At 36.8% G+C, this 25,143-nt stretch overlaps 1 protein-coding gene across 1 annotated transcript in view; it reads left to right on the top strand.

The window, feature by feature from the left end:
* Positions 1–25,143, top strand: part of KAZN (kazrin, periplakin interacting protein) — a 1,462,370-nt gene that overhangs the window by 788,027 nt on the left and 649,200 nt on the right. The gene's annotated exons all lie outside the window — the stretch shown is intronic.

Raw genomic sequence — 25,143 nt, 5'->3', positions numbered from 1 at the left:
TCTAAGTTTCCTTGCAAGCTCTGCCTAAATGTCACCTCCTCATGTGAAGTCTTTCCTGGTTCCTATCGGTTCTAGTACACACACACACACACACACACAACACATAAATACAATATCCCTTGTATTTCTCATATAGATATATACATATAGATATAACACACACATATATACATGTGCATGTTTGTATGTTAACTCACGTGTGTCACATGTATATAAGTATGTGAGTATGAACATGTATGTATATGCCTATTGTGGATACTTATTATTCATGTTTCTGTATATGTGGACTTATCTCTGAGATAATGTAAGCTCCTTAAAGGCAATGTTTATTTTACTTTTGTCTTAGCAACAAGCACAGTGACTAGCGCATAATAGGTGCTTAATAATAGTAGGACTGCTATGTGGTACAATAGAGTGCTGGGTCTGGAATCAGGAAGATTAATCTTCCTAAATTTAAATCCAGTCTTAGATGCTTTTTAGCAGTATCATCCTAGCAAGTCACTTAACCTCTATTTGCCTAAATGTCCTCATCTGCAAAATGGGTAATAATAGTACCTCTCTCCCAGGCTTGTTGTTAGAACAAAAATGAGATGAGAATTGTAAAGTGCTTAAGATAGTGGTTGGAACATAGTAAATTATGTGTGAATGTCAATTATCATTATAAGGCAACTGGGTGTTGAATAGAGAATAGCCCTGGACTCAGAGGGACCTGTGTTCAAATCCAGCCTTAGACATTTACTGGATGTAAATCCAGGGGATCCTGGGCAAGCCACTTAACTCAGTTTCCTCATTTGTTAAAAAAAAAAATGATCTAGAGAAGAATATGGCCAACCACTGTTGTATCTCTGCTAAGAAAATCCCAAATGAGGTCATGAACAGTTGGAAGTGACTAATAAACTAAACAATGATGATAATGGAAGACGCAAGAATGGGATCAGAATAGAAAAGAGAGTTGAGGACATAGCTTTAGGGAACAGCTGTATTAAAGCAGAAAGAACAGGAGATAAATGTGAAGGAGCAAAGAATGAGAAAGGCGGAGAGTCAATGAAACCACAGGAGGTTTAGTGCATCTGAAACTAAGGGATGACTTCTCTCCTTTCCTGACCAGAAAGTGGGAGAAGTCAGCAATGTCAAAACCTGAAGGGATAAGAAGGATGAAGACTGATGGGAAATCACTGGACTTGGCAGTGAGGAGAATGGGGATAACCTTAGAGGAAATTTTAGTACAGGAGGGTGTACTAAGGGGGCAGAAGGCTGAGTCTGAAGGATCCATATTTCCTGGAATTTATTATATGGATCATTTTTCATGTTCATGACTCCATTTGTGATTTTTGGGCAAAAACACTGAAATGGTTTCCTTCTCCAGCTCATTTTGCAGATGAGGAAACTGAGGTAAATAGACTGAAGTGACTTGCCCAGGGTCACATAGGTAGGAAGTGTCTGAGGCTGGATTTGAACTCAGGAAGCTGGGTCTTTCTGCTTCCAAATTCAGTTTTCTGTGCAGTATGAGACCACCTAACTGCTCCTATTGCTCATTTTACAGCACAATTAATTATAATATAACATGGCATGGGGGCAGCTACAGTGAATAGGGGACTAAGCCTGGAGTCAGCAAGACTCATCTTCATGAGTTCAAATTCACTCTAGTATCTTTGCTAAGAAAACCCCAAGTGCAGGGTAACCAGGTAGTGCAATGGATACAGCACCAGCCCTGAAGTAAGGAGGACATGAATTCAAATCTGACCTCAGACACTTAATACTTCCCAGCTGTATGACCTTGGGCAAGTCATTTAATCCCAAATGTCTCAGAAAAAAAAAAAAAGAAAAAGAAAACCCCAAGTGGAGTCATGAATAGTTGGACACAATTCAAATAACTGAACAACAGCAAAATATTGCATTAAATACCAAAACTTATCCTTCTCCTATATCTATATATCTGTATCTATATCTAACACTTATACCTCTCTCTCTCTCTCTCTCTCTCTCTCTCTCTCTCTCTCTCTCTCTCTCTCTTTCTCTCTCTCTTTCTCTCTCTCTCTCTCTCTCTATCTGTCTCTGTAGATATATATATATATATATATATATGTATATATGTATATATGTATATATGTGTGTGTGTTGGTAAGTTGGATTGTTTTTTATTATAAATAAAGCAACTCAAAATATTTTGTCCAGGTTTTTTTTTTTAACAATTGGGAATAAAATCCTAGAAATGGAACTGCCAAGTTGAAAAATATGATGTGTTTTGTGACACACTGCAGTGACATATATTTCTCCAAAATTTTTGCTCCAGACTATAGTTTTATCAGCAACGCATTAGTGACAACTGTCTTCTCCTCAGATCCAGTGACTCTGAATTTTATATACACATGTATAAAAATCTGTATGTATATAGCATATATGTACACTTATAGAAACATATGAACACGTATATAGCATGTGCTTTTCTCCCATTCTGGGGTATGAAAGACAGCATCTCAAGATTATCTGGATATAAATTTTTCTGACTAATAGGAAACCATATCTTTTTTATGTAGTTATTACCACTTTGTGCTTCTTCCTTTGAAAAGTGTTCATCTTCTTTTACAATAATAACTAATAATAATATAACACTTGAAGTTTTACAAAGCATTTTACAAATATTATCTCATTTTATTATCTTTATAACAACCCTTGATAAGTAAGGACTATTCGTAACCAGATTTTGTACATGGGGAAACTCAGGTGAAAATGAGATTGAGTTTTTCAGTCACACAGCTAGTGTCTGAAACAGAATTTGAACTCTCATCTTCTAGGTCCAGTGCTTCATGGATGCTGCCACGAGCATTGCATCAGGGACTTCTGTAAGCAAGAAGAAAGTCATGTTAGATTGTGGACTTCATAAAGGCAGGAGCCTTGGTTTTTGTCATTCCCCATTGTCATGAGCAGAATCATAATAGTTCAGAGTTTAAAGAAGCTCAGAGATCATCTGATCTTAAAAATGGGTTGTGACCTCATTTAGGATTATGTAACTGAATGTTAGGGTCCTGAAATTATGATTGATTACCAGTAAAGGTTTGGTTTGTATAGCCATTTTATATACCTACATATCCCGGGTTGAGTAAAATTTCTGGGGTAAAAAGGGGTCATGAGTGGAAAAAGTTTAAGAAGCCCTGATCTAATCTGACCTGCACTTGAATGAGAATTTTTCTCAGATTTGGACAACTTTGGTATCCAATGATTTCCCTGTAGGCTGAGTCAAATTCTTAATAACTCCTTATTTATATTGAGCTAAAACCTGCCTTTTTGCAACTTCCTAGGTCTATCCTTTGGGTCCATGAAACAAGCCTAACTCTTCTTTCCCTGCTCTTCAAATCCTTGAGTACAGCATTCATATTCTTCCTGAGCCTTCTCTTCTCCAGGCTAAACATATCCAATTTCTTCAATCCATCCATGTATTTTTGAGTTCAAGGATCTTTACAACATGGTCCTCTTCCTCAGGATGCTTCCTGGGTCCTGTCCTGATACAGGGAGTATGGAAAACTACAAAGCAGAATTCTGAAATAACCAGTCATTGATCTGCCAACCATGGAGGAATCCTTTGAACATCTGATAAATATTTGTTGAAGTTGACTTTCCTACTTTACACATGTATTTGAATTTATTCTTCAAGAAACATTTGTTTATTCTTTTAGGAAGAGTGAGGCAGTGGAATGAACATGGATTTTTAAAAATTATCATTATTTTTATTTTCCTCAGTTACATGTAAAAATATTTTGTTATACATATGCCTTTGTTTTTTACACATTTCCACATGAATCATGTGGGGAGAGAAACATCAGAACAAAAGAGAAAAGCCACGAGAAATAAAAAGGTAAAAATAGTATGTGTAACAACTACATTCAATCTCTATAGTTCTCTTTCTGGATATTGATGGTGTTTTTCATCCAAAGTTTATTGGGATTACCTTGGATCACTGAATTGCTGAGAACTAAAGTCTATCATAGTTGGTCATTGTGCACTTCTGCTGTTGCTGTATACAATGTTTTCCAGGTTCCACTTGCTTCATTCAGCATCAATTCATGTAAATCCTTCACAGTCTTTCTAAAATCAGCCTTGAAGATTGGTTTTATAGTCATTGGATTTAAGTTCAAAATCCCAATTCTGCTTCTTACTGTCAGTCATGAGTCAAATCACTTTCCCTTGGCCTTGATATTTTCATTTGGAAAATAGGGGGTTGAATTACATAATAATTCAAATTCCTTCCCAGATTTCAATCTATGATAATATTATGCTAGAGAATGCTGAACTTGAATCCAGAAGGCTGTTTACTAACAGTGGTTGTTCAGTCATTTCAGTCATGTCCAATTCTTTGAGCTTTTCTTGGCAGAGACACTGGAGTGGTTTGCCATTTCTTTCTTTTGTTCATTTTACAGATGAGGAAACTGAGGCAAATAGAATTAAGTAACTTACCCAGGGTCACATAGCTAGTCAGTCTGGCATTTTACCCAGTGTCACACAGTTAATAAGTGTCTAAGACTAGATTTGAACTTGATCTTTCTGATTCCAGGCCCAATGCTCTATTCACTGCACCATCTAATTGCCCTTATTAGTTGAATTTCCCTGAACAATTCAATTGATTGTTTTAGGCTCTAATTTCTTCATCTAGAAAATAAAGGGCCTTGACTCAATGACTTTTAATGTCTTTTCAACTATACATCTAGGATCCTATGAGGTACTTTCTCAAAATATAGTCTGGTCTTTGGAAAAATTTCAAAAAATTACAAGACCTTATGCCACTATCAAATGATAGTGGGAAATGAGGGATATTCTGTTTTACTCCATAATTTTCCAAGCTGGATTCCAACCATTTTTCCCCACAACCAACCCTTGGCATCTTTTATGTTGTTCTGTTCTCTCCAAGGATCCCATTGGCAAGAGTCGTTTTAAAGGGCATGATGACCCATAGCTGTCAAACCCTTATGTTTATTTCCATGGTACCATTTCTATTCACATGAATTTTTGTATGGAGAACAAGCCAGGTGTGAGCCCAAGGCCTGGATGCCAGTACTTGGATTAGATATTTTCTTGCCCCCAATTTACCATATACAATAATCAGAAAAAAAAATCGTCATCAGCTAGCCCATCATCTTGTGAGGTACTTCTCCAAACTTACTGTGTTGGTCTTTGTATGGCAAAGGTACCATCTCTCCAGGCTCATTTCTAAAGTTGTTAGGTCCTGCTAAAGTTTATGATCTAGGTTTGGCAAAGCCTTTGAGAGCCAAGGGTCACTTTCAATGCAACAATGAGGCATCTGTAAAGATCTTTCACATAGCCACAGAATTTCAAGGGTAAAAGGTACTTCTGTGATTTTTTAACCAACCCACCCCTGAATCAATAAATCCTTCTATAGCTTATTGGACCAATAATCATCCAACTTCTGCTTGAAGGGCTCCAATAGTGAGCATGGATATGGCACCTTGAGGTTTGCAAAGTGATACATATATATATATATATATATATATATATATATAAACTTATATGATCCTCACAACATAGTGAGATAGATACTATCATTATCTGTTCTAGCTCTTACTCTATGTTCCTAAGACCTTAATATACATTATCTCATTCAAATCTCCCAACCTCTGTGTAAGATAGGTTATTTCAGGTATCATTATAATTCCAGTAGAAAATAATCTCCTTGAATCTATTTCACTTTTGTATTTGTAATCACCAGTACCTAGCACAAAACCTAGCACATACATACAAAGTGAGGAAAATTCTACCTTTATTCTACCTATATTATTTGCATAAATGGATCTATTTTTTTTCTTTTGAAGTTTTATTAATGGATTTTTTTAGAATAACATTTCATATTGATAATCATCAATATCTTCTTCTAGAACAAAATGGCACACTGTAGGGCAAAATTGTCTGATATAGTGATCAAAACTACCTGAAAACCAGTAGATATTAATAAGCATTTCTTGATTTGTTGTTTAATTTCCATTGTGTAGATGAATAAAATGAAAAAGAGAAATCAAATGATCGATCTAGGATCCCTTAGCTATCATATATCAAAAATAGGATTCAAACACAGTTCTCAACTGATTCCAAATTCAGTTCTTTTCCCCCAAATGCATTGTCTATTTTTGTCTACTGACATGACAAGTTGGGAGGAAAGTATTCAAAGAAAAGAGTAGAAATTGAGTGGTCGTGGAAAGAATGCTGGCTGAAGAGTGCTTTGATGATAACTATGGTGTGACCTTGGGCAAGTCATTTTACTCTTCCTCACTGATTAAAGGAAGGGAATAGACTAGATGCATCTGGGATCCCTTCCAGTTCTAGTGATATATGATTTCTTCAAAAGGATTAATAGCAATAGCAGCTAAGAAATTCTGAGAGTCTTCCCCGCCCTGATAGATTCTTTTGTGAAGACAAAGTAGGTCAAATATTACCCAACCTTAAACTAATGAATGGGTGTTTTCTCAGACAAACTGAGACCTGGGAAAGACCTTAGCTTGAAGAGATCAAGATTTCCCACTGAATCATGGGCCATTGCCAATTGTTTTGGCCTGTGTCTTGCCACTGGTCTCTGATGACTCTGGAGAAGAGAGCAGAGCTGATGTCTTTGCATAGCCCTCTCTCATTTAAATCTAATTCACTTGCAAATCAAACATCACTCTCCTCATGTCACTGGTCTTCCAGACTGAGAGATGAACAATAATCAGGAAGAGCAACCACAAAGGAGAAAGGACTATTATAAATGTGTGTGTGTGTGTGTGTGTGTGTGTATAATTGCTCCCTTCCCATTGTTATTTAATGATGTTCTTTCTCTCCTATTCTCTATATCTTGTTTGTATATAGTTATTTGAATGTTATATACCTCCTCCATTAGATTGGGAGCTTCCTGAGGGTAAGGAATGTGATTCTGCATTTCTTTATACCCATAGAACTCAGCACAGCATCAAACACACAGTAGGCACTTAATAAATGTTTGCTGACTTGACTTGACCACCACCTGGACCAGAGATATAACTGGTAATGCTTTTTATTCTGGTCATCAGTGCATGAGCAAAAGAGAAGCACTGGGGGCAGGGAGGGACCTAGCTCGTTTTATAGAGTTTTCTGTGATTTTTTGTGATTTCTCCAACCATAACTGGAGCCAACAAGCAAGTTGGTAACTCCTTATTTGATCTTTCCTGGAGAGAGACGAACATGAGAGGCCTTTTTTGCCACAATACTTCAGAGCCTACTAAACGACTTTTTATTGATTTTATACTAAGATACTTTATCACTTGTGTTGCTTTAAAAAGAAACATAATCTGTGTCAGAAGCTAAGTAGCCTCTCTTAGAAAATCAAGCCCTATACTCTCTCATGAGTAAAATGGTAAGGGCATTCATTAGTCCTAACAAATCTGTTTCCTGAAGAGATATATATACATGTATGTGCATATGTGTGTGTGCATCTATAGAAAATTGATTTAATGACAGAGTTAATAAATTGATGTATGCATACATGTATGCATATATGTGTGTGTATGTATGCATATATATATACATATATATGTAAATATTTAATAAATGCTTTTCCTTCCTTCTAATTCCTCTTCCTATGAGTGCCTTCCCTCTGTTGATTGTCTCCAATTTACTTGTATTTATTATCTGGTATTTATCTCATTTGTTTGTAATTGTTTCCATTTTGTGAACTCCTTGAGGACAGGAATTATTTTGACTTTTCTCTGTTTTATAAGAGTTTAGCACAATATATGGCACACAGTAGGTGCTTAATAAAAGTGTTTGGCTTGAATCTTCAGCTTCCCTAATATTTCTGTTAGGGAAAATTTGTTATTGATTTTATGATTCCCAGGGGTTCTAAAATTTGGGTATCCAAATGTTGAAAGGTAACAGAGTTCATTTAGCCCAATATCTGCTCTTGACCACAGGTAACTTAAGTCAGAGAGATTGAAAAGTTTTCTTGTCATACAATTTTGCAATAGGACTGGGATTAAAACCCAAGTTTAAAGCCTCCTTCTTCGGTGCTCTTTCTCATTTGAGAGCAATACAGTGTTGGGAGAGAAGATCTTAGAGAATGCTCCTTGAACCTTACCTCAGACATTTCCTGACTATGTGACTGAACAAGTAACTCAACCACTGACCCTCACTGTCCTCCCCTATAAAATGGGGATGATTGAAGATCTATCCCACAAGGCCATTGTAAGGAACGAATGAGATAATGTATTCAAAGGGCATTGGCAATTACTAGTATGTTATATGAATCTCATTTATATAATTTCTACTATTACACCGTGCTCTATGTCTCACCTCAGCCTTTAGAATGCCCCTAACTTTCAGGAAACTCAATGTACAAAACTCCAATTACAAAATAGAGAAGTGATTTTTCATTTTACAAAAGGGATCCCAATATGATAAGAAATAACACAGCTTTTATATATATATATATATATACATATATATATAAATATTTAATAAATGCTTTTCCTTCCTTCTAATTCCTCTTCCTATGAGTGCCTTCCCTCTGTTGATTGTCTCCAATTTACTTGTATTTATTATCTGGTATTTATCTCATTTGTTTGTAATTGTTTCCATTTTGTGAACTCCTTGAGGACAGGAATTATTTTGACTTTTCTCTGTTTTATAAGAGTTTAGCACAATATATGGCACACAGTAGGTGCTTAATAAAAGTGTTTGGCTTGAATCTTCAGCTTCCCTAATATTTCTGTTAGGGAAAATTTGTTATTGATTTTATGATTCCCAGGGGTTCTAAAATTTGGGTATCCAAATGTTGAAAGGTAACAGAGTTCATTTAGCCCAATATCTGCTCTTGACCACAGGTAACTTAAGTCAGAGAGATTGAAAAGTTTTCTTGTCATACAATTTTGCAATAGGACTGGGATTAAAACCCAAGTTTAAAGCCTCCTTCTTCGGTGCTCTTTCTCATTTGAGAGCAATACAGTGTTGGGAGAGAAGATCTTAGAGAATGCTCCTTGAACCTTACCTCAGACATTTCCTGACTATGTGACTGAACAAGTAACTCAACCACTGACCCTCACTGTCCTCCCCTATAAAATGGGGATGATTGAAGATCTATCCCACAAGGCCATTGTAAGGAACGAATGAGATAATGTATTCAAAGAGCATTGGCAATTACTAGTATGTTATATGAATCTCATTTATATAATTTCTACTATTACACCGTGCTCTATGTCTCACCTCAGCCTTTAGAATGCCCCTAACTTTCAGGAAACTCAATGTACAAAACTCCAATTACAAAATAGAGAAGTGATTTTTCATTTTACAAAAGGGATCCCAATATGATAAGAAATAACACAGCTTTTATATATATATATACATTAATTTATTTGAACCTTAAAATAACTCTGAGAGGGAGATGCTATAATTATCAACGACATTTTGTAGATGAAGAGACTGAAGCTGAAAGAAATTAAGTGACTTGACCTAGCGACGGTCACAGAGCTAATAAGTGTCTAGGGCAGAATTACAACCCAAATCTTACTGACTCCAGCCCACTCATCTGAGTACTCCATCATGTGTTCAGTTTTTTGTTTGTTTGTTTTGTATTTATATTGTGTTTTTAAATTTTATTTTGTTAAACATTTCCCAATTATACTTTCATCCTGAGGAGTTCAAGAGCCACGTTTTTACACTTCTATTTTAGCCCAGCAAGACAATTTTGAATCTTGCCTTTGTCATCCAGTGGGCTATATACTTCTTCCAGTTTTGTGTTATTCTTGAAAATTCAATTAAACCTTCATCCATGTAATTGATTTTAAAAAAATATGAAATTGTGCAATCAAAGACAGAGTCCTGATATATTCTACCAAGTTGGCATTAACCCATTATGATTTCTTTTTTAGTTTAGCCATTCACTCTATTCTGAATCTACCCACCCATATCTTATCAAATCCACAATTTTCCATCCTGTCCACATGGTTATAATGAGAGACTTAAGCAAAAGCTCTGCTGAAATATAGGTAACTATAGACACAATGCATTTCCATGATCTTCCAAGCTAGTAACCCTGTCAAAAAATAAAAATAACGTTAACCTGCCATGACTTGATGAAACCATGTTGTACTCCGCCCATGTTTTAAAGATTATTAGCCTAAGGTTCCTAAGTCTTGAGTTCTAGCTCAATATTCATCACTAAATTTTCTATATGACACCAAATTAATTAAATTAATTGATCAATTAATTAAATTAAGCATGCTGCTTAATTCTCCAGTGCCTTAATTTCTTCATCTGAAAACAATGGATTTGGAAGGAATGTCCTGTATTATGACTTTGAGCCCCAAAGATTCAACAGAACTATGAAATTAAGGAGCAGAGACCCATCTAGGAGACAGTGTTTCTAAGCTTAGTTCTATGACTAACTTGCTGGGTAATCCTGGGTAAGTGATCTTACCTCTCTGACCCTCGGTTTCCTTCTCTGTAGAATGATGCAGTGATAACTCCCACTGTCTACCTCTCACTACAAGGAAAACAGTTCACAAGTTTTCTAACAATGGGGGAATATGAGTCATTTGACTAAGGCCCCCTAATGAGCATCTCTTTTCTTCATTAGACATATGGTCGGACCACATCTATTGCTTAAGGTGAATGATGTTTCTCATATTATCCCTTGTTGTTGCTCAGTGATCATAGCCGCTGGTGAGCTAGAGGGATTTGCTGCCAAAAGGGGTGATTCATTCAGATGAGGGAGGGTTTGTTTTCATAAAATTACATTAATTATCTTCAGCCAAAACATGAATAGCCCAGCATCTATTCAACTTTCTCTTTCTTAGAACAGATAATGTACCTTCCCAGCTCCCCCATGTCTTGGAATAATCATTTTCATTGTATTGCCCACAGACCCTTAATAGAGGTCCCTAAAACCTTTTCAGGGGGTTCTTGAGGCAAAAATTATTTTCAAAATAATGAGATGTCATTTGTCTATAAAAATCCTCTTCCATTTTCTAACTATATATTTGTCTTAAGCCATATTTTCTTTATGAATATACTTTAACCAAAATAGCATTATAATGACAAACTGAATGCAAAAGCAGATAAGACAATCCAGCTGTCTGCTATTAAGCCAGTCATCAAAGAAATTCACAAAACTTATAGAACAATTCCATTCTTCTCACTAAATTGTTTTTGTTTGGCAAAATATAGTTATTTTTCATGTGTAACTTACATTAACATATAATAGCTATATTATTATTTTTAAATCAATAGATATTTATCAGATTTAATTTCTAACAGTAACTATCTATAGGTATTACTCATATAAGCAAAATCTTTATGAGATCTTCAGTGATTTTAAGAATATAAAAATTTTCGGAGACTAAAAAGCTTGAAAAATGCTGTGTTAGAATATTTCTAGTTATTCAAGTTAATGACAGCCTTCCTGCTTCCACCTCAGCAGGAGGGCATTGAGCAAGTGTGTTTAAAAAACCTGTGAGGTGTGTGTGTGTGTGTGTGTGTGTGTGTGTGTGTGTATGTACAGAGCAACTAGATGATGCAATGGAGAGAGTACCAACCCTGAAATCAGGAGGACCTGAGTTAAAATATGGCCTCAAACATTTACTAGCTGTATGTAGCAAATATATTTTGGGCAAATGATTCAACCCTAAATACTGCAATAAAAAAGTGTGTGTGTGTATATGTATATCACATACTTAGGTGAACCAGTACATTGACTGCCAGGTTGGAGTTAAGAAGATTCAACTTCATAAGTTCAAATCTGATCTCAGACATTTACTAGCTGTGTGACTCTGGGCAAGTCATTTTACCCCGTTTGCTTCAGTTTCTCAGTTGTAAAATGATCTGGACAAGGAAATGGCCTACCATTCCATTAGATTTGCCAAGAAAACCCCAAATGGGGTCATGAAGACCCCACTGGATATGAGTGAAATGACTGAAGAACAGAGCATGCTGGGGAAGGGAGAAAAAGGGGGAAAAATATAAAACTCTTTGGAAAGATAGGTTAGAATCTATGAAGGACTTTAAATGTCAAAGGGAAGTTTGTATTTCATCCTACTGTGTTTTATTCCACAGTCACATATTCATCTCAGGAGCAATATGAAAGCTTTTTGCTAAAGGTTCCTTTAACTATGGAGCATACTGTGTTACTGTAGAATGGTATCGGTATAAATTGAGGTGGAACTTGTAGCCCCATGAGACAATAAAAACTTGCATTTCTGTAGTGCTTAAAGGTTTGCGAAGCACTTCACATGCACTATCTCCATTGATCTTCACAATAAACCTGGGACGGAGGTGTTATTATTATCTCCATTTTTACACATGAAAAAATTGAGACTGAGAGAAATGATTTGCCCAGGCTCACACAGCTGTAAGTGTCTCAGGCAGGATTTGAATTCAGGTTTTCCTGACTCCAGGTCCAATGCTCCATGGCCTGTGCCATTGAGCTGAGATCCTTTGGATTTTATCTCACTCCTACGGAGAGGGAAATGATGAATCTTATGAGATCCTAGAGGGCCAAGTGGATGGGATCTCTGTTTGGATCTTGTCTGAGGTCCTCATTTTACAGAGGAGGAAACTGAAGCCCAGAGGGGAAATGATTATCCAAGGTCTTCCATCTAACTTACCTTTTCTCCATATTCCTCCTCAATCTCTATAGCATTTGATGCTCCCTTCATTCTCTTGGGTTCTCTCTCTTCTCTGTGTTTGCCTGACACTGTTCTCTCCATCCAATAAACATTTATTAAGCACCTACAGTGTACCAGGCACTGTACAAAATGCTGAGGATATCATTCATAAAGTCCCTGTCCTCAATGAGCTTGTGATCTAAAGGGAGATAAAACACTCAAAAGGAGGCAGAAAAGCAGTGAAGGTGCAGGGATGAGAGAGCAGATGGAACACCAAGGAGCGCAGACACAGAGACATCTCATGTCAAGGATTTGAAACAGAGCAGAACATCAGATGCAAAGTGGAGCGAACCGAGTCCAGTTCCTCTCCTCTATGATGGAAGAATATTGGGAGGAATTTGATGCTCTTCCCAAACAGAGAAGAATCTGAAGGAGGTAGTGTCCATCAAGGCTTCAGTTAGCAGCACGGTGGTGAATTTAGAAATGATAAAAACAAGGGAGGAATATCTTATTCTAGGCAGGGCAGCTGGATCTTTATCCATGTCATTCCCCTACCTGTGGGTATCCTCCAAGGCCCTAATCTGGCCCTGCTCTCTTCTTCCCCTGCACCTTCATCAGCCTGCATGGCTTTAATTATCATTTCAATGCACTCTCTGATCTACATAGTGAGTCCTTTTTTTTTTTTTTTTTTGCTGAACTCTACTTAATAACCAACTCCTAATATTTCTAACTTGATGTCATGTCAGCTTCTCAAATTCAGCATATTCAAAACAGAACTCATTATCATTCCCCCCCCATTCTAAACCAAAACTTCTAAAACTGTGGCACATGATCCCTTATGAGGTCCTGTAAATGGATGTGGGGGTCTGAAATTATGACTTATTATCATTAAATCAGTTTACATACTTGTTTTATACAGTTGCATATTAAGGGGTCACAAAAAATTTCTCCAGTGAAAAGGGGTCATGAGTAAAGATATTTTAAGAAGATTTGTTCTAAACTTCTCTATTTCTGCTAGGGGTGCCATTATGTTTCCAATCACCTAGATTTACTGCCTTGGAATCATCCTCAAATCATCCTCAAATTCTTTCTCTATGAACAACCTTATTCAGGCTATTGATTCTTAATTGAATCCCAGACTCCTCCTCTCCAATTCACACGGATACAGCTGACTAAGTGATATTCCGGAAGTACGGATCTAACCATGGCACTTCACCTGCTCGATATACTAGTGTGGCTCCCCAGTGATTCTAAAAAAAATACAAACTGCTCTATTCAACATTGAAAACTATTTTCAGACAGATTGCAGGATTATTGTTTTTCTTTATCCTTACACATACTACATTACAGCCAAACTGCCTTTCTTCCTGTTTCTCATTCATTATGTGTTCTCCCTACTGAGTCCTGTTTTCCTACAAAGTTCCACTCAAGTACCACTTCTTCCAGCAAACCATCCCTCCTCTTTCCAAGTGCTACTGTTGCATCTCCAAAAGATGTACTATTACATTTTTTTCAAATTATTTCTGCATGATCATGTTTCCCCTAATAAAATGTAATCTTTAAGGGCAGAAACTGTTTCAGCATTTTACATTTTTTTTCAAATTATTTCTGTATGATCATGTTTCCCTTAATAAAATATAATCTCTTTGAGGGCAGGAACTGTTTCAGTTTTGTTTTTGAATTCTAAGCATCTAGCATAGTGTCAGAAACTTATGAGGGGGCTTAATAAATGTTTTAAAAATGATTGTTAAAAAGCTAAAAGACTTTTCCATTGTTTTATTGATTTTTTTCCAAGAACCTTTGACTAAGACTTACAAGACACTGTTAAAAATGAAGAATATATATCATCCCTTTGATGTTGTCAATATATAATCTTCACTTTAAGCTATAAATATATTTTGATGTTTTTGAATTAGGAAATGGGACTGGAGAGGGGAGGTTCTCAGTATATTTTTTTTCTTTTGGAGATCCATGGGTAGTAGTTTTGGAGAAATCCACTGGGTCAGCTTTCTGACAAATTTTCAGCCAGGTCCTTTGTCTTCCTCATGGGCTCTCCTCAATTCATAAAAATTTACAACTTGGATTTTCACCCCAAAATCACACCAACCTAAAGTCATGGGTTACCTGGGAAACAACTTCTATATCTTCCTGGGGAAATGGGAAAAGTTATGGTGGTTCAGCTGTGTGGAAAGATGAAAAGGAGCATAGACAAATAAGAATGGTGTAGGGAGACCTCATCAAAGAGACATGGAAGAGAAATGAAGGAAGTTCCCAGCAGATAAATGCTCATGACCAATCTGGACAAGGCAAGTGGTCCTTCTGCAATCCCTCGGCTCTGATATAACCGTGATGGTCTTGGAATCAAAAACCTTGAACCCAAATCCTATGTCTGTGTATTAATTGAGTGACTGAGCAAGTCACTTACTCCTCTGAAAAACAAAGGGATATGTTTAGACGACTTTTGCTGTCCCTTCCACCTCTTCCACGATTTTATGATCTTATGGTCTCTCTTGTTCTCATCAAACCTGCCTCCTGAACCTTGTCTGTACTCCCTCAGAATCTCAGAGACGGAAAGGATCTCACGGGCCAATTGGTCCAACCCACATGTGCTGTTTTCCCCATTAGAACAAGATCAGATGGAACAGAGTCTGCCTTGCTTTCTGCTTGCATCTGTATTCCCAGTACTTAGCATAGTGATTGGTACACAGTAAGCTCTTAACAAATGCCTGTTGCCTTAAAATGGGATAACATGTGAAAAGTGATTTTTCAATCCCCAAAGCACTATATAAATATCAGCTGTTATTGTTGATGTTATTGTTGTTGTTATTCTAAAATGTTGTTGTGGTCTGCCCATCATTCTTGGAGGACAGATGACATCATGAGGGTGATGTCTTGACTTGCACATCAATTGCATTTAAGCGAGCCATCAGCCTCACTTTCTCCCCCAGAGTCATCAGAGTCCAATGGCAAGATGTAAGTGAAGTCAACTGCTGAAGCCCCAGTTATAAAATGTAAGCTTTTTAAGAAAGAACTTTTTTTTTTCATTTTTGTCTTTATATTCCCGAAACCGTGCATAGGACTTAGCACACATAAGATACTTAGATCAATTGACATTTATTAAGTGCTATCTATGTGCTAAGCACCTAATAAATTTTTGTAAATTGATTAATTAAACCAAAATGCCTTCCACATCACAATAATAAATATTATTATTTTATTTTATTTATTATATTATTTATTTATTGTGATCTGCCTTACCTCTATCACAGTCTGTTATTCTTATTTGTCTATGTATCAAACAGAGTGCAAGTTCTTTGAAGGCAGGGATTCTGAGACACCAAATGATATACTAAAGAGAATGCTGGGAATGTAGAGTAGGGAAAACCTGGACTCAACTCTCACCTTTGAGCTTGTTTAGCTGTTTCTATTAGGCAAATTGCTTAAGGTCCCAAGATTCAATTTTCTCATCTGTAAACTATAAATAATAATACTGTGATTCAACTTCTCTAGACTCAGTTTGCTCCTCTGTCAAGTGGTAATAATTATTACAGATAGAGCAGCTAAGTGTCACAGTGGATAGAGCATTGGTCATGGAGTCAAGAGGACTTGAATTTAAATCCATCCTCACACATTTATTAGCTGTGTGAGCCAGAGTAAGATACACATGATAATAATAATATTTATAGAAACTACCTCACAGTGTTCCACTGGATGACCATATTGTTTTTACTCATTTCAGTCATGTCCAGCCCTTTATGATCCCTTTAGGGGTTTTCTTGGCAAAGATTTTAGAGTGGTTTGCCATTTCCTTTTCCAGTTGAGGAACTAAGGCAAACAGGATTAAGTGACTTGCCCAGGATGACACATCAAGTAGGAATCTGAGGGCAGATTTGAACTCAGGAAGAGGAGTCTTCTTGACTCCAGGCTCTATGCACTATGCCTTAGGGTGACCATGGACAAGCCCTTTAGTTTCTCAGAGATGCCTGATTCTATACCAGATCCAAAAAAAGTAGAAATGAATAAGGACCAACAGCATTTATTGAGCATTTACAAAGTGCCACAACCTGTGCTAAGCACTGACCATAGAGAGATAAATGAGCCAGACACTTCCTTCTCTCTTGAAGCTTACATTCCAAAAGAGGAAGCAATACCTTTAAATGATGGGTGGCTGAAAAGGAGTGCTTTGGAAAAGAAAAATCAAAAGGATCGGGAAAGGGGGCAAATGATTGACATATTTTTTCTAGAAGAGATAATGTTGATTTGATTATAGTTCTCAGAGCTAGAGCTGTAAAGGAAGATCTTACAGGAGGCTTTAAGTCAGAGCCAGAATCAGAGTTGGAAATAAAAAGAGCAGACCCCGTGGCATAAATATAACCAAAAAAGAGCATTAAATATATATGTGATGTGTGTATCTATATATCTATATAGTGCTTGCTTCGCAAACCATAGAATGCTATAAAATGGTACCCATTAAGATTGCCTATTGTAGCTACCTCCCAGGTTGTTGTGAGGCTCGAAAGAGATCATCTGTAAAGCATCTGACATACTTTAAAGCATTATAGAAAAGATTTGTCTTTATTTTCTGTCTTTTATCCCCAGGGCCCAGCACGTAGTAGGAACTTAAGAAATGTTTGTTGAATTAAATTGAAAACAAAATACTAAGAGTATGGTAGTGGAGACAGAAATATTCTCTGGGTTTTACTATCTAAATAAAATACTACCCTGATAGACTTACTGCAGCTCTAGAGTAGTGTGGTATAGAGCGAAGTGCACATTATACTTTATCAGATGTTCTAGTATTGAATCCTAGTTCCGCTATTATGTAACTATGTGGTCATAAGCAAGTCATTTCCAGTCATCTCAAAATTTCCTTTTCCCTCTATAAGATGGGGCGATGGTGCTGGGACTATCTAGCTCAAAGCGTGGTTAAGATGATTAAATCAGATAGCTACACATATGACCGCTGTTATTTAGTGTTTTTCTAGTGTAGGGGTTTGCAAATATTTTTGTCTCAGAACCCTTTACAATCTAATGAAAATTATTGAAGATCTCAAGGAGTTTTTGTTTGTGTCAGTTGTATCCATAATTACAACACTGAAAATTAATACATCTTAATTATTAAATATTTTTTGATTTTTCAGACACCCAAAAGGGGTCTTGGAGACCACACTTTAATAACTATGCTGTAATGATAGCCTAGATGACATTATAAGTACCCTGGACAATAGCCCACCTTGCTACTATGGCCTGTGAAATTAAGCTAAAAAAATTACATTCCAAATTATAACTGAACCCATTAGGCTTCCATCCTCAAATGCCACAATCAAAATTACCCATTACAATGTGTCTGTCCCTATATAACTGATCTCCCTCAATATCCCTCCTCTCCCTGAAGGATATGAACCCTTGAAAAAGCCCATAAGACTTCATGCCTACTGCTGTATCACTCATACCCCTGCACATAATGACAATTCACAGCTAAATGTATGATGTCTCAGAAAGGTTCTTGAATTCTGCTTGACTAGGGAACCTTCCTTCCCAGCGGGGATGTCTTGAAAGATATCATTCTTTTTCACTTCCCCCTCTGTTAAAAGGAAGAGAAAACCTTACAGCATATGCTGACCTGTATAAAATGTTTTACCCTTTCTGTTTTAGAACAACTTAGTGTATTCTCTCTCTCTCTCTCTCCCTCTCTCTCTTTATTCTTCTTCTTCTTCATCATCTCCTTCTCTCTCTCCATCTCCCTCTTCTTCCTCCCTTTTTCTCTCCATCTTTTTGTCTATTTCTATATCATTATCTTCCTCTTTTTCTCTTCCTTTTTATCCTTTCTTCCTTCCCCCTTAAAATCTGAGAGTCCAAGACAATTCATGGAAATTTTAGATATAGATATTAGTCCAATACTCAAGGTTTCTGGAAGATCTATACATTTGATTCTCATATTTGCATGCATAAATAATCATTTAAAAGTACGTGAAAGCCCACCACTTCTGGTTTCTATTTCTGAATTTTCTAAAGACCACTCCTCTTTGCCCAGGTGTTCAAGCTGGATTTAAGTAATGCTAATATGATTAACAATCAGTTATTTTTGTATGAATGATAGACACCAAAGCCATCCAAGAATCAAAGGAGCATCAGGATATCCCTCTATTTGAATATACCTGGTGAAGACATAATAGCTATTTTTAGCCAACTGGACAGATGGTCACTAGCATCACTCATTTCTATGGATATCTATAGTCTAAAGAACCAGATACTTTATAAAGAGCATTATACAGCATCCAAAAAACTCCAAACAGGCCAGAATGTATGGTCAAAGCTAATAGCATGAAATACACATGGGATAAATGTAAGTCTTACATTCATGTTCAAAAAATTAATTTCACAAGAACAAAATTAGAGACAGAATGGTACAATATAAAGAGCCTATGACTCTGGAGTCAGAAGATTTGGGTTTAAATCTCACTTCTAATGCTTACTACAAATTTGACTTGGGAAAGTCACTTAGTCAATCTACCGGCATCTTAAATAACTGCTTAGGACCAATCATCCTCTCTGGGCCTCAGTTTTCCCCTATGTAAAGCAAGGGAGTTAGACTAGACAACTACTGGTGTTTTTTAAATATTCTAGCTCTATATTCTTGGACACCTAAAATGGAGGCCAAGAAGTTCTGTTCTGTTACATGCAAGATTTATTTCAATGGCTCAGAAAAAAAGACATAAATAGCAAACTTGTGTATGAAAGAGTTAGAAAAAGAAGAGTTCCTATGTTGGATGACAGAAACAGGATCCAAAAAGTCCTTGACAGGCAGGAACAGTGATTGAAATCTAACAAGAAGAAATGTAATAGGGAAAAATGTCAAAGTCACACTTTGGTTAAAAAAAATTACATGAACCCAGGACGGAGTAAGCCGTAGACAGTTCTTCATGTGGAAAAGGCCTGGAGGTTTTAGTGGATTACAAACTCAATACCAGTCATCAGTGTGGTGTGGCAGCCCACTGAAACTGAATTAACAAAAACATATTGAATGGAAAAATTATCCAGGAATTATTATCTCTGGTCATACTACAGCGGAGTGCTGGTTCATATAGGTAAACATATTTTAATAATGTGGTATGGTGGATAGAGGGTCAATCTTGAAAGCAGAAGGACATGAGTTCGAGCCCTGTCTTTGGGACATATTAGCTATACGATCATGGATAAACCATTTAATCCCTCAGTCCCTCGGGCATCTAAGACTCTGAAATTTCAGAAAAGTTGTCTATCTGCACCTGAGAGTGAAATTTTCATCCTGGGACTTCCTCACGCCAAAGAAACTATAGGTAGGAGCCATCTCTACTGATAAGCTAGAACAAGAGTTCTTGATCTTTTTTGGCTAAAGGACCCTTTAGGTAATCCTATGAAGCCTAAGGACCATGTCTCAGAATAATATTTTTACATGCATAAAATAAAGCCTATAGGATTTCCAAGGAAACCAATTATAGTTAAATAGTCATCAAAATATTAAAAATTAAAACAAGTTCCTAGATTCCCTCAGTTAAGAACCCTTGAGTTAGAAGAATCAATTTGGTGATGAGGAGATCAGGAATCTCTCCATGTGATAAACTAGTTATATTGATCCTGAAGAACAGACAATTTCAGAGGCTGTGATGATGCTCTTCAAGTTTCTTAAGTGTAGTCACATAGAAGGTAGATTACACTTGCTCTATTTGACTCCAAATAGGATCAGTGGATAGATTTTACAGAAAAGCATTGACTCAATTTAAAAAAAAAACTTTTTAATAATCAGACCTTACCTTAAATGGAAGTATGAACTTGATGGCCTCTAAGCTTAAAAGACATGGATTCAAATCCCACCTCTGATTCATAATAGCTGTGTGACCTGGGAAAATTGCTTAACCTCTCAGTTCCCCAGGAAACTCTTTTAGATAGGAAGTTGTCTTTTTCTAATACCAACCTTCATTTGTAGGAAGAATTTCTTACTGAAAATTCCCTATCCTAATGAATTCACACTAATTCCACTCCTCTTCCTATCCTCAAATGGCATATACTGTCTTATGGCATAAAATTTCCCATTCCTAGAATTATTTAAGCAGACATTAAACAAACAATTATCAGGGACTGATACTTCGCATAAAGTTTGACCCCATCTCTATGATCCCTTTCAACTCTCCTACTCACCTTACTATGAGGTTCACTTTGATGCGTCTGTTTGGTGGGAAAGTGTGGTTGATTTCAGCACATGAGCTATGAACTTAAATTTTCCAGATATAAAGGCCATATTTTGAAAAAGTTAGTTTCTGCAATACCTTGCTATCTCAAAGAAAGCAATCATCTGCAGACTAACCCTTCCCATTTCTTTCATCTGCTTCTCATATGGCATAACTGATCTTAAAGTCCTTCATCATACTGGATGCCCTTCTCTGGACATTTCTCAAACTACCAGTGTTCTTGCTAAGATGTCATGGCCAGCTCTTGAAGATTACTGGACAATAAGTGGTTTTGGTAGTCTAATGTGGGAGTCAAGAGGGAAGAAACTGGGCTCCTTCATGCTACCAGTCAACTGAAATTGCATTTTCCACCCACTGAAGAAAAGGCAAACAATATTAATAGATTGCTCATTTTATAATTTATTGTAATCTATACATTACAAGAAATGGTAGCCTACTATCAAAGGAGCATATCTATTTTAGTGTCCACCAACACTAGAGTGGATAGGGGATAGGAATCCAGTAGCTGGATTCCTGAAATTGTTGGTGAGTTTAACATGAACATAGTGATTAGAAAACACAGGGTAAATTCAGAAGACAGAGGGGCTAGGGAAAGTACACAGAGGAGAGTAATAAGAAATTAAGACTGAGAAGAAAGGAAGCCTGAGACAGATGGTGGAAATTTTTTTATTAAAACTTTTTATTTTTCAAAACATATGCATGGACAATTCTTCAACATTAGCCCTTGCAAAACCTTGTGTTCCAGTTTTCTCCCCCTTTCCCCAAACCCTCTTCTAGATGGCAAAAAGTCCAATCTATGTTAAACATGGTAGAAATATGTTAAATCCAATATATGTATACATATTTATACAATTATCATGCTGCCAAGAAAAATTAAACCAGTAAAAAAAAAGAAGCAAAATAAAATGCAAGTAAAAATGAACAAAAAGAGTGAAAATGCTATGTTGTGAACTACATCTAGTTCCCACAATCCTCTCTCTGGATGTAGATGGCTCTCTTCAGCACTGAACAATTGGAACTGGTTTGAATCATTGTTGGAGAGAGGGTGGAAAATCTTGAATGGCAAATAACACCGAAAAATTCATGAATTCTGTGATTTAGGATCAGGAGAGCAGAAAGTTAGAGTTAGAAGAATGTCTCATTTTACAGATGAGACATAAGAGTAGTTAAGTGACTTGAGTGTGAATCAGGATTTGAAACCAGGTCCTCCTGTCTTCAAATCTAGTATTCTACTCACTATACAACTATTCCCCTTTTCTCTTTATAACACAGAAATGGCTTTGATAAGAGATTGAGCTCAACATAAATGAACTCAAACTGACTCCAAACACTCAAACTGACTCCAAACTGGTGATTGTAGCCTTTTAGCAGTCACCACAGATCTCTACCATCATCAAAATCCAACTCTCAACCGAACACAAATCCTGTTTGGATTTTCTTTGATTCATCTCAACAATTCAAAGTGGTGACTGTGTTAACCATTCAGCCCAATCTTACATAATTAATTATCTAGGATATATGTGTGCATACTAATATAATGTACATTCCTTGAGGGCAGAGTCTGTTTACTTCTATTGCCTTAACTCCAGCATCAAGCACAGTGCCTGAACATTGTAGATGCTTAATCAATTGATGGAATGATTTCCTGAAGCTTATTTTAAATGCTCCTCCATGCGAAATGCTGCTCTATAGACTTTTTTCATTCATCGTTCAATCATTTCCAACTCTCTGTGACCACATTTGGGCTTTTCTCTGCAAAGGTACTGGAGTGGTTTGCCATTTCCTTCTCCAGCTCATTTTTTGCAGATGAGGAAACTGAGGCAAAGAAAATTAAATGAGTTTCCCAGGTTCACCCAGCTGATAAGCCTGAAGTCAGATTTAAACTCAGGAAGATGAGTCTTCCTAACACCAGCATTTTATCCATCGTGTCACCTAGCTGCCCCTGTTTGGTAGACCCAACAATCTAAATTAACTTTTCTGATCATAGACCTCAGCTACTTAAAGTCACGGACATCTTTGAAAGCAAAGGAGAAGCAACAACTCTGATCACAGAGGAAGGCTTTTTTAGGGTACTAACAAAGCTCATTTTATTTGAATATCATTTAGCATTTTGCAAATTTGGTTTGACCAACCTGCCTTGAAAATTTCAAATACTCTGAAGTCAAGGAGAAAGGAAATTCATCCAGACACATTATCATCATGATAATACAACTTTACATCCATCTTACCTTGAAGTCAAACTTAACTTATTATTTCCCAGAATTCAGAATTTCTCTCCCACCTCAGCATCTTTAAATGGTGCGCTCCCTCCCCCATACCTGGAAAGCCTTCCCTTCTTACATAAGCCCCTGAGCCTCCCTGGATTCCTTTAAGGATCATCCCTTTGTAGGGATTGCTCAAATAATCATTTTCTGTATATATTTATCTTTGCCTATATTATTAAAAAAACAAAACAAAATATAAGCTCCTTGGGGCTTTCTGTTTATAAATCCCAGCACCTTGTGCATAGTTAGCTCTGGCTTCCTGCAGTCAACTGGAGTGGATGTAGAAATCGGGCTTGAAATTAAAAAAAGAGTACATTTGTACGTATAAACTGCCAGCAGCCCTCAAGATTACAAAGCCAATTTCCCCCCAAACAAAGAAGTAATGCTAGGGAATTTCACAAAGTAAACAGCGGTGAAAGCAGCCTATAGAAACATCAGGTGTTTGCTTCAGGAAAGGGCCAAGACTCCAGGGGAAGGGGGACGAAGGGGGAGGGCAGGTAAATAACATTATTCTGGCTTTTACCACTTGTCACTCATCTGCTGCTTAGGAGCTTAGGAAGGATTAATATTTGCAAAGGGCTCCTAGGATGAAATGGCAGCTGAGGCAAATACCAATTAGAATGGGAGTTCTTGATAGCCTTTCCAGAGTTTTCTCAATGGGTGCTAGTTCAATGGTATGGTTTTCCAGAACACTCACTGGGCCACGCAGTGCTAGCCTGGTCAGGGGTTTGGGATAATTCAGTTTTCTCCATCTTCACAACAGATTTGAAAAGAAGGAAAGAAGTTCGCCCAACATGGATTTCTTCATGTTTGTGAGGGAAGGATGTGGTCCCTTACTATTTAATTCTGGTCACCAAAAGAGCATATTTCCAAACAAAATATAGGACCAAAATATTGTTTTTTCTTCATTCTTACCTCAGATATATTAGTGACATGTCAGTCGTGTTTACATGGATCATCTTATTAATACTACCATTCCTGGAACGAATGTGTCAATCATATGCTCTATGACTTTAATCATTACTTCTTTTGACAGGGTTTTTATTACCAAGTCAGCATTCCATATCTGTCCAATTAGAAGCTTGGATCCACCTTAGGTGAAACATGAGCTATGGGACATGGAGCAAGACACATTTAATCAAGCTGATTCTCAATTCCCTTATCTGCAAAACGAGCTTTAACAATATTAATTCTTTTAAAAGTTCAATTGTTTCAGTTGCACACCACTCTTCCTGACCCTATTTTGGGTTTTCTTAGCAAGGATAGTGGAGTGATTTCCCTTTCCAGTTCATTTTACAGGTGAGGAAACTGAGGCACACAGAGTTAAGTGATGTGCCCAGAGTCACCCAGTTAATAAGTTTCTGAGGCTGGATTTGAACTTAATTCTTCTTGACTGTGGGCCTGGAGCTTTATCTACTATACCACACATGAAGATAGCAGGCGATTCGAAGTAAAACAGCAAAAGATAGTCAAGGCAAAAGGAGTCTGGAGAAAGAAAATTTAATTGAGCCCATAAGACACAAATAAACCAGATCAACTCAAGAGCATTTATAAATTATACGAGATAGAAGACAACAAACAGATGGGGAAAAAATGAAACAGATTTGTCAACATTTCTATAATAAGATTCACATCCTCTATTACAATGAAAGTTTCATAAATACCTATTAACCAAGAAGTTATATGAAGAAGTAGAAATAGGCTTTTTAAAAGCTAATATTGAAAGAATACTTGGACCACACCAACTAAATACAAAAGAAACATGAGTGAGATAATTTGGTATTAAGCTGATGATAGCCACTGTGCTAGGTAGCACAATGGATAGAGTTCACATTTTCCCTACAATGACATTGCTCTTCTCAGATCCCCAGGTACTGCCTGCCATCCGATCTGACATATATTAAAAACTCCTAGGTCATACATTCACCCTGCTAAAACCCTTTTAGGATATGGGGGCTGAATTGTGTTTGTTGTATAGAGATTCCTCCAGTGAATTCCATCATAGCAGGGACCATCTTGTTTTCCTCCTTTGGACTT

This window comes from Antechinus flavipes, chromosome 3, assembly GCF_016432865.1.
Source record: "Antechinus flavipes isolate AdamAnt ecotype Samford, QLD, Australia chromosome 3, AdamAnt_v2, whole genome shotgun sequence".
In the NCBI taxonomy this organism is placed as follows: Eukaryota; Metazoa; Chordata; class Mammalia; order Dasyuromorphia; family Dasyuridae; genus Antechinus; species Antechinus flavipes.
The sequence above is the reverse complement of the archived record's forward strand: the minus strand, read 5'-3'. Positions and strand labels throughout refer to the sequence as shown.